Source organism: Lissotriton vulgaris, chromosome 5 (genome assembly GCF_964263255.1).
Source record: "Lissotriton vulgaris chromosome 5, aLisVul1.2, whole genome shotgun sequence".
Classification (NCBI taxonomy): Eukaryota; Metazoa; Chordata; class Amphibia; order Caudata; family Salamandridae; genus Lissotriton; species Lissotriton vulgaris.
Genome location: NC_141693.1, coordinates 1,734,082,562 through 1,734,092,539, shown reverse-complemented (window position 1 = coordinate 1,734,092,539; position 9,978 = coordinate 1,734,082,562). Strand labels below are relative to the sequence as shown.

General features: G+C 44.9%; 1 pseudogene; it reads left to right on the top strand.

Moving 5' to 3' along the window:
* Positions 1–8,885: 8,885 nt before the first annotated feature.
* On the top strand, positions 8,886–9,730 carry LOC147717065 (uncharacterized; annotated as a pseudogene).
* Positions 9,731–9,978: the final 248 nt, after the last annotated feature.

The window sequence follows — 9,978 nt, the reverse complement described above, 5'->3', positions numbered from 1 at the left end:
TGGAACCAGAGAACCACATAATTAAATCTTGATTGGTGCAGTGGAAAATAGTGATGTGTATTTTAGTGCTACGAAGTCACAGCCTGTGACGGAAAGCACTGTGAATATGTAAGTACATTTTTTATACTTGCATTACACACAGGGTAAGATAGAAAGCTGCAAAACGTGCAAATAGTTTTTCAAAAAAATGGTGCTTTCAAAATGTAGGTTTTAGTAATACCAGAGAGTAGTTTTACATAACTGTCCCTTCAACTCCTCTTTAGGGGCACTAAGGGCTGTTTAAATGCAGTTACAATTAAAAGCAAGACCTTCCCAGCCCAGTTGTTAACTCTTTGCACTTCCACTCAAAAAATACCACACATATTTGTCTTCACAATGAGCCAGAACTGCTCCTAGGCATCCTTTACACTTGCAGATTAACATATAAGGCACATTTGCCTTTCATTCAGGCAAGCAGCTGATAACGATCTCAATTAGCTGTCCCAGAACGGCTGTCTTTTTGCAGGGAGAAGTGAAGCCTGGAAATCAGTGACCCACAGTTTGAAGACCTCTAGCGTGGAGGAATAATTTAGTAATAAATTAATTAATATAATTAATTAACATTTAATTAATTAGCTAATCACAATTAACAACAAAAAATAATAACAATGATATCTAAATTAATTAACACAATTAACAGTATAAAATAACTTTGATTAAATATTATATAAATATTAATAAAAATGTATTTTCAAAAAATTTAATTCACACCATACTCGCCTATAAACACTCAACACACTCCTCAAAAAATGAACATAATGTACATATTGGTACATTGATTATTAATAAGTAATATTTAATTATGTATTAATTAATACAAATGTACACAATGTATATACTTATCAATTAATTAAAAAACTGTTATTAATAACTTTTAAAATATTTAATATTAAATTATTTAACTTAATTACCAAAATTAATTATTTACCATAACATTATTAATTAATTATTTTTTTATTTTAAATTTAAATTAAATTTCTTCCCACCCTATTCCCCTATAAACACACAACACGCTATGGAACTAATATATGCAAAAATTAATTACCAATATTAATTATTAACCATAAAATTATTAATGAATACATTATAATTTAAATTATATATTTTTTTAATTTAAATTAAATTACTTTCCACCCTATTCCCCTATAAACCCACAACCCACTACAGAACAAATATACGCAAAAATGAATTAACATAAAATTCATTATCTTAAAAAAATTGTAACATACATTAAAAAAATATTATATACTTTTAACACATATACTAGCATTTAATACAATTAAAAAAAAGTTTATATAATGGCATTCTATATAATGACATTCAATATGACATTTAATATAATGATATTCGATATTACTTACCTATACACACCCTTCAGGATTTCACTGTTTGCCGCGAAATCGTCAATTTTTTAAAAAAATGCTTCAATTTTTACAAAAGTGCCTGCAAAATCGGCACTTTTGTAAAAATGCTGCGATTTTTACATAAGTGCCCGCGAAAATGAAGGAGGTAGGGAGTGTGGCCTCATTTGCAGATTATGGCTTGTCAGCACAACTCCTGTGCCATCAAACCTCTTAGAATCTACATGCCAGGAACTGCACAACGCAGTGGCATATAAGTATGCCCATGAGTAAGCCTGGACGTCTGTGGATGTCGAAAGAAGAGATGCATTATTACACTAGGGCGCACAGCTTCCAAACATTTTAAATCTATTGCAGGATGTGAGTTACCAACAATTGTTTTGCAGTTAGAACAACCTCAATGACCATTGCCGTTTGCAAATGTAATTGCATATTCTTTTTTCAGAGTATCCGGACTGGTTGATTTTTACATGTGTAAAATGTACCTAAGAATGCGGAAATACCACAACTGTAGTCGAGGTGTCACATTCTCAAGTTCATAGCCTGAAACAGGTTTGAGGAATTTCACGTGTGGGACTCAACAACAGTCAGTGAACACCCAAAATCCCTCTGTTTTAGGTATTCACGAACTCGATCAAACATCTTCCCACTCTGAAAATGCACACAAATTTACCTCTCCCAAAAACAGAAGGAAGGCCGTATCCTGGCTATGACTGTGAAAGTAACACCTCCTTATAATGGAAGTTTAGGGTGGAAGGGCTCTGCAGAGGGAAACAATTTCACCATACAGAAAAGTTCAGAGGTGTGTGCATGACTTTGACGTATGCAGAATCTCCCACCTTTTGGAAAATGTCCATCAGCAAATTGTACTTATGTATTATGGTCCGATTTGCCAGCGAGCTACTGGGTGTGTTGTGAAAATGGGTAAAAAGTCGGTATTTTCGTCGAAATGGAAAAACAACCCTTTTGGGCGGATTATTGACTTTACACCCAAATGCTTTGTGAACCAGAAGACTGTTCCTTTAAATGGAAAGCCCTCCATTATTCTTTGGCGGGAGCCATGTTTCATCTGTGTGAATTCTGTTACACGCTCCCAAAAGAGCAGTACTCCAGCAGTCCAGCACCTGCTGGGATGGACAGTTCACTGTACAGACCCTCCTGTGGGCGCAAAAGGGTGGCATGGATATACCTGCTATGATGCATCACAGTGGGGTGGGCGGCATTGAAAGAGTGGTTAGTGCCCTTCTATTTAAGGTGCTTTTCAGAAGTTGAAAGATCTTCTTGGAGTTTCTTGTTGCTCAAATGGGTGTAATTGATGGTATTTATGTTCCTTCATTTTCATTGCTTGATTTCGTTCCTTGATTTTGCAACTAAGAAAGTGTCACTCGTAGTCATTGAAATGTCACTCATAATTTCACTGAAATTATGAAAATGTCACACATCGCAATCTAAAACCTTAGCAGTTATGTGTGGGTCAGTTTGGGGAAAATGAGGCAGGGAGTAAGTGGTGGGCCTTCATGGAAAGGTAGTCATGGCGCCCCAAATCTGTGCCACATCCAGGCTGATATGTGGGTCAAATCATGTATTTCCACTTCGCGTGACCTCCCCAGTGGCCATGGTTAAGCCGGGGCCTCAAAGTCGCAGGTTCAAATCCCGGTGGTTCCACTCAGCCTTTCATCTTTCTGTGGTCAATAAAATTAAACCACAGAGTTGGGTAACAATAAACATCTGTTATTCAGCGTCAAGATGCCCTTGGGTGAACATTTGCTTTACAAATACTTATGCTATGTTACTGGTGGAATCTCCTCAGCGTTAGATGTTACTCAACAGAGTATCTGCACCCTCCATGGGAGGAGCCACTTTGGTGATAAAACATTAAGGCCGAAACCCACCAAAGTATTTCTTCACATGGCGGATGCTGCAACTTTGGTGGACAACCCTCCTGTGCACTGCTGGTTAATCCTTCATAAGATGAATTTTCAACAGCTGCCTTGTCAGAGGGAGTAAGTCTGCCAGCATGGGGGGTGCGAAATCTGCCAACCCGAGTCAAAAGGCGACTGTTTGTTGTGTAATTAAAAAAAAAGATACAGGGTTTTACTGTCATTTCAGTAATCCCATTTCGGCCACATCCAGTAAGGCGAACCTAAGCTTAGCCGCCCGTCTCTCCGTGTAGGACAGAATAAACCTTTCTAATTCAGAAGTTGCTTTAATATATGAAAGTATGGGTTGTCTCAATGCATCAAGATATATTTTAAATACAGGCACATTAGACATGGAAGGTGAGGGGTATCATGGCCAACTAGAGCATGGTGCTCAATTCACTAAAATGCTAGGGGTAGTGGAAGGGACATCAAAGGAAATGACTTCACATTAGGGCCTATTTCAAAGTGGAATACTCTGCTAAAACAGTTTCCATTGTTTTAGTGCTGAAAATGAACGATTAGGAGTAAAATAAAGTGCCGCAAAATGCCCCTAAAATTCCATATTTGTGCAGCTAAATTTCCATATTTGTGCCGCTAAATTTGCTAATCCATGCCGCTTTATCCTGGGGGTCTGATGTCGATATTATTTCCAACTATATTATGTCTATTCTATATTCTGTCCTCTCGATATTTTTGATTCAATATTGTGTCCTTTCGATATTTTTGATTCTATATTTTGGGTGTTTATCTTTGTACTTATACATACTGAATGCCCATACCAACATTTAATATCCACTAGCATGACTCTGGGCAACAAATGCCTCTCTTGGGTATCAATAATCAGTACCAATTTGTTTTGAATATATCTCTTGAATACTTTCTGTACATGAGATTCTTAAACCCCAGTCTTGATACTAGTCTCTAATTAAACGCAGCATCAGTCTCATATGGACCACCTAATTCTGGTGCAGAGACTCCAGGATGCCGGTATCGGGGAAATGGTACTTACCTGGTTGAAGTCATTTCTTATAAATAGCACACAGAAGGTTGCCCGGCAACCCCATTAGTGGGAACCTAAGCATTTATGTTGTGGAGTACTTCAGGGGTTGCCGCTGAACCCACTTCTTTTTAATATATATCTGGTCCCTCTGTTCTCACTGATAGCCATTTGGGGCATGAAGGCAATATCATACGATGACGATACCCAGCTGATGTTCTACTTTAAAGACCAGTCGGAGGACTCCTTCAAGAGTTTTAAGGGTTGTCTGAAAGACATTTCCCAATGGATGAGCAACAATAAACTCAAACTTAACGCTGAGAAAACTGAAATGTTGTTCTTCGGCAAGGACTTGCCACCAGCATCTGATTTGTGGTGTCTGGCTGAAATGGGTTTGCCTCCCACCCCAGCAGCCAAAGCAAAAAATCTGGGAGTGAAGTGGGAAGCTGATCTCTCCTTCTCAGCTCAAATTTGGTAGGTGACAGCCTCCTGTTTCTGCAAATTGAGAAATCTTTGAAAATTCTTACACTTGCTGCCAGAGGATTGCCGCAGAGTTGTAGTCCATGCCACTGTGACATCTAGGCTGGACTATGCAAACAACCTCTACTTGGGCCTGCCTGTGTACCTAGTTAGAAGACTGGAGATGGTACTGAATGCAGCTGCGAGACTGATTAGACGGGTACCATTTCGTCATCATATCTCTCTGCATATTAAAGAGCTCCACTGGCTACCGATAGCAAGAAGGATCGAGTTTAAGGCTTTGACTTTGGCTTTCCAGACAAATGTCCTAGCTACCTGAAACAACGGTTATGTTGTTATAAGCAGAACCATTCATTAAGGTCCAATTCTCAAAATCTGCTATGTACCCCGCGATTTGCTCAAACTTGGCTGCAGATGGATGCATCCAGTATTGCAAAATGAACAGATGATGGACAGAATATTGAACAATGCAAACGTCCATTTTTTTTACCACCACGCCCACCCAGTTTGGACCCAGCTATATGCAGATCAGTCTTGACCCTGCACCTCATGGGAAGAGTCCAGCCCAAACTGCCAAGCCTGGTCCTCCCTGGACTGGAAACAAGCATCCTGGGACCGGTTTCGGGGCATCACCCCTCATCAGCCAGGGTAGCTTGAATCCAGTGGTGCAGTGAGCATGACCCCCACATCTGGGCATACCCCTCCCACTAAGGGGGCGATTCCCATTCGGGTCAGAAATCGGCCCGACCGACTCGTCCCCGGAACGGAGTCCGACCGACACCTACCGGCACCCTACGAGCTGTGCAGTACGATGCTAAGCCTGTGTTTTACAACCGAGCCATACGGAAAACAAGCCATCCGACCGAGCCGCACAAAATTCAGCCATCCGGCCGGTAAATGGACACGAGCCGCACCGGCCGAACCGAACCAGCAATAAACCCGACCAATACGTACCTGCGACATCCGAACCGCACAGTACGATGCCAAACGCTCAAAATCAGACCGAACCGCACGGAGCCCAAACCGCATTACCGACCCGGATCGAAAACGTACCTGAAGCGAGAGAGACCACGGCAATAGACTATCATGCAACACAGAACACAATCAGCCTGAAAGACACGGAGCAGCCCGCACAAGCCAACATGGGAGTCCAACTTGGTCAGAAGAACGTCTCCTACATGCCCACCAAAAAGAATGCCAAAACCACAAAAAAAGGACCAGTCATTACAAAGTCAATAAATACACAAACAATTAAAAAAAAAATACAGACACACCCCCAACTCCACCTATAAAAAGGAAAAACTACACTACCATGATCCTTTGCAAATACAACAGAGCAGCCAGCACAGAACACCTTGAGCCACCAACCACAGACACACACACACAACTCACCCATCACTCAAACCACACACCATCAGCACTACTCCAAAAGTTCTCACACACACACCTAACAAAACAGACACCCACCCACCCCCCCTCACTTGCACCCACACACCCACATCACTCCTCACCACCACCACCAAAAAACTTGCCCCCTAAGAAGAATCCACAGTTCACATACACTTATCTAGAAATTTTGGTAGATGAGATCCTGAGAGTCGAGCCACATTTGTTTGGCGCATTGGTACAAAGGACCCCCATGTCACAGAAAACCAAGATGTGGGACAGAATCGTGGACAAGGTGAACGCACAAGCACCAGCGTATCGCACGAAGACCAACATCCAGAACAGGTGGTGTGACGTGCACAGGAGGGTCAAGAAGCTCCTTCAGAAGGAACACACCTTGAGCCAGGTCACCGGCAGTGGCCCTCCTCCCAAACCAATCTACTTCAGGTCCTGGGAGAAGAAGTTGCGGGACATCCTACCACCAGAGGGCGTCCATGGCCTACCTAACATAACAGAGCATGGTGAGTACACAACCAATATGCCCAATATTGTGTCGCAATACACACACAGCACCGTTAAGGGGACTGTGAAACCATGCACTGAGAGACATCCCTGCCACCACAACCAATAACTCACAGTGAAGCTGACTGACAGGAAGGAATAGTGGGTATGCTTGCAAAGTGAGTTTATACCAAAGCATGATGGTGTTGTTGTCACAGATAATGCACCCACTCACAATTGCACCATCAACACCTCTCTGAACAATGCTCACCTCACATGGGCATGGAAATGGGATGGCAAGTACTCTGGGACTGAGCCCTGTTGTGGGGAGCAAAAGGCCCTGCTGGGAATTGGCTACCACCAAACACCAGGACTCCACTGTCAGCCATCTTGCCATTGCTGCCACACCCCCTCACAGGGAAGCACAGTCAGAAGGAGGGAAGTGAGGGCATGCTGGGAAGGGGGGTGTAGCCCAGAGCATGCTGGGAGTTGCAGTCACTCACAAAACTCAGCCACCTACATGGCCCAGCAAGATCACACTGCACCATGCTCACCTCACAGGGGGTGGAAATGGGCTGGCAGGTACCCTGGGATTGGGCCCTGTTGTGGGGAGCAAAAGGGCCTGCTGGGAATTGGCCACCACCAAACACCAGGACTCCACTGTCAGCCATCTTGCCATTGCTGCCACACCCCCTCACAGGGAAGCACAGTCAGAAAGAGGGAAGTGAGGGCATGCTGGGAAGGGGGATGTAGCCCAGAGCATGCTGGGAGTTGCAGTCACTCACAAACCTCAGCCACCTACATGGCCCAGCAAGATCACACTGCACCATGCTCACCTCACAGGGAGTGGAAATGGACTGTCAATATGTCTGACACAGGGTCCTGTTGTGAGGAGCACAAGGCCCTGCAGGGAACTGTGCACCAACAAACACCAGGACTGCACTGTCAGCCATCTTGTCAGCACAGGCACACACCCTCACAGGGAAGTAGAGTCAGAAGGAGGGAAGTGAGGGCATTCTGGGAAGGGTGGTGTAGCTCAGAGCCTGCTGGGATTTGCAGTCACTCACAAACCTCAGCCACCTACATGGCCCCGCAAACCCACACTGCACCATGCTCACCTCAGAGGGGGTGGAAATGGGCTGGCAAGTACTCTGGGACTGGGCTCTCTTGTGGGGAGCGCAAGGCCCTGCTGGGAATTGGCTACCAACAAACGACAGAACTCCACTGTCAGCCATCTTGTCAGCACAGGCACACCCCCTCACAGGGAAGCTGAGACTAATGTCAACAGGGATCACGCCCCTATGTCAGCCACCTGATGGCCCTTGAGTAACAATGACCATGTACATGGAAATCCATACATAGGCTGGGTATGTGCACACATCAACATGCACATAGAAAGGCTTCATGTTGGCAGAAACAATGCGCTACCACAACATCAACCTCTGTCTGTGACGAATGAAGACAATGTAGTGTTCAGGCATACATCCTGACGTCATGTTGCAAATGTCATGTATATGAAACCTTGTTACAACGCTCAGGGAGGGGTGAATGGTCTACTCCTCCTATGCAACCTGGTTCATAACTGATTGTGTTGCCTGAATTGAAAGCCACACATATGTACACATGTGTAGTGTGTGACATCATGTTTTACTGCATCAGTGTACTATAGCAGCAGCATCATTGACTCCCCCTTGTTGCAAATATGCTGTGCCTCCAGATGGAGGTAACTTGGCTGGTTCCTCAGTAGTGCCCAGAGGAGAAAACTGAGAGTGTGCGTTTGTGCTCAAGTGCCTTGAGTCAAAAACACACACAGCACCCAAAGGAAAAAAGTTCAACATTGTGATGTATGAAGTTACAAACAAAGGTGTTGCGTCTGGATCCAGCTACTCATCCACCACACCAGGGTTGGTCACTGTTGGTCAACATGTAGAAGCCCCTTGTGATCCTATACCTAATATTTCCTCTGGACACTACTGGGAAAGCAGCCAGTCTACCTCCAGGCGGAGGCATATCAGATAAAGGTGAACCAAAGTAAATGCAGCTACAGTACACAGAGGTGGCAATCCAAGTAGCACAGCCCCATTCCTGTATACATATGGGAGGGAATTTACTAAGGAATGAAATCATTTACATATCATGGCTGCACAGGATGAGTGATCAACTGCCCCCACCTTCATTGTTAGTACTACCCATTGCAAGATGAATATACATAGGTCAACCCTTGATGTCTGTGGTAACAGAAATGACAATGTCTGTCTTATAAACACAGGTGCCACTGCGGATTCAGCACCAAGTGAAGAAGAGTCCCTGGCCCAGACTCTGGTGGAGGATGAGCTCTCTGGGGTCGACCTGGCTCTGTCCTCTTCGGATGACGACAATCAACCTGGAACCTCCGGTGTGAGTCATCAGGCAGCCCCACCATCAGAAACACCTGCTCCCCCTGCAGCCTGGTCAACACCATCGGCCCACAGACCTACCACCCCCGCCAACACGGACCGACCTAGGAGACCAAGTGCAAGCAGCACAGGGGCCCCAGCCGCCCAGGATGCTGCCAACAATGACACCAGTGGCAACAGCCAAGGGGGCCCGGGTCAACTGTGCCTGCCACCACAGGTACAGCCCGTGTGTCTAGGGGCGGTGGGAGTGATGTTAGGCCGAGGACACGGTCTGCAGAGGCGCCTGGACTGCCTGATGACCCCCAACTGGTACGCATCATAGATGCGTACCAGGCTAGCACCGGAGGATTCAGCCAGGTAGTGGGGGTCCTCAAGGACATGCAACAGGAGCAGGCTGCCCATCATGCCCGCATGGAGGCCAAGTGGGACAAACCTACAGCGGTGCATATGGACATATTGACCTGTCTCCGCCAGATCAGCACAAATATGTCCACACCTCTCTGTGTGCCCACAACATCTCAAACAACATCTGCTAATGCCACAGGGAGGGAGGATGAATCTGGTGGAGACTCTGATGCACCGTCGGCGCCTGCTCCTGAGGATCCCTCACAGAAGAAGAGGAGGGGTCGTCCGAAGAAGGACAAGTGAGCCACAGTTATCCCTGCCCATCCCCTAGGAACCCAGAACCTGTTTTGGATGTTGGTCTTTGGGTGCAAAGCGTTCACCTTGTTGCACATGACACAGGTCCCCATTATGACATGGAGGGTGCATGTTGTACCAATGTAGAAGATGAATGTGGACTTCACTCTGGACATTTCATCTACCAATACTTCTAACTCATGTTTGAACTGTGGATTCTAAACCTCGTGTACAGCACTATCTCCACACATGTATGT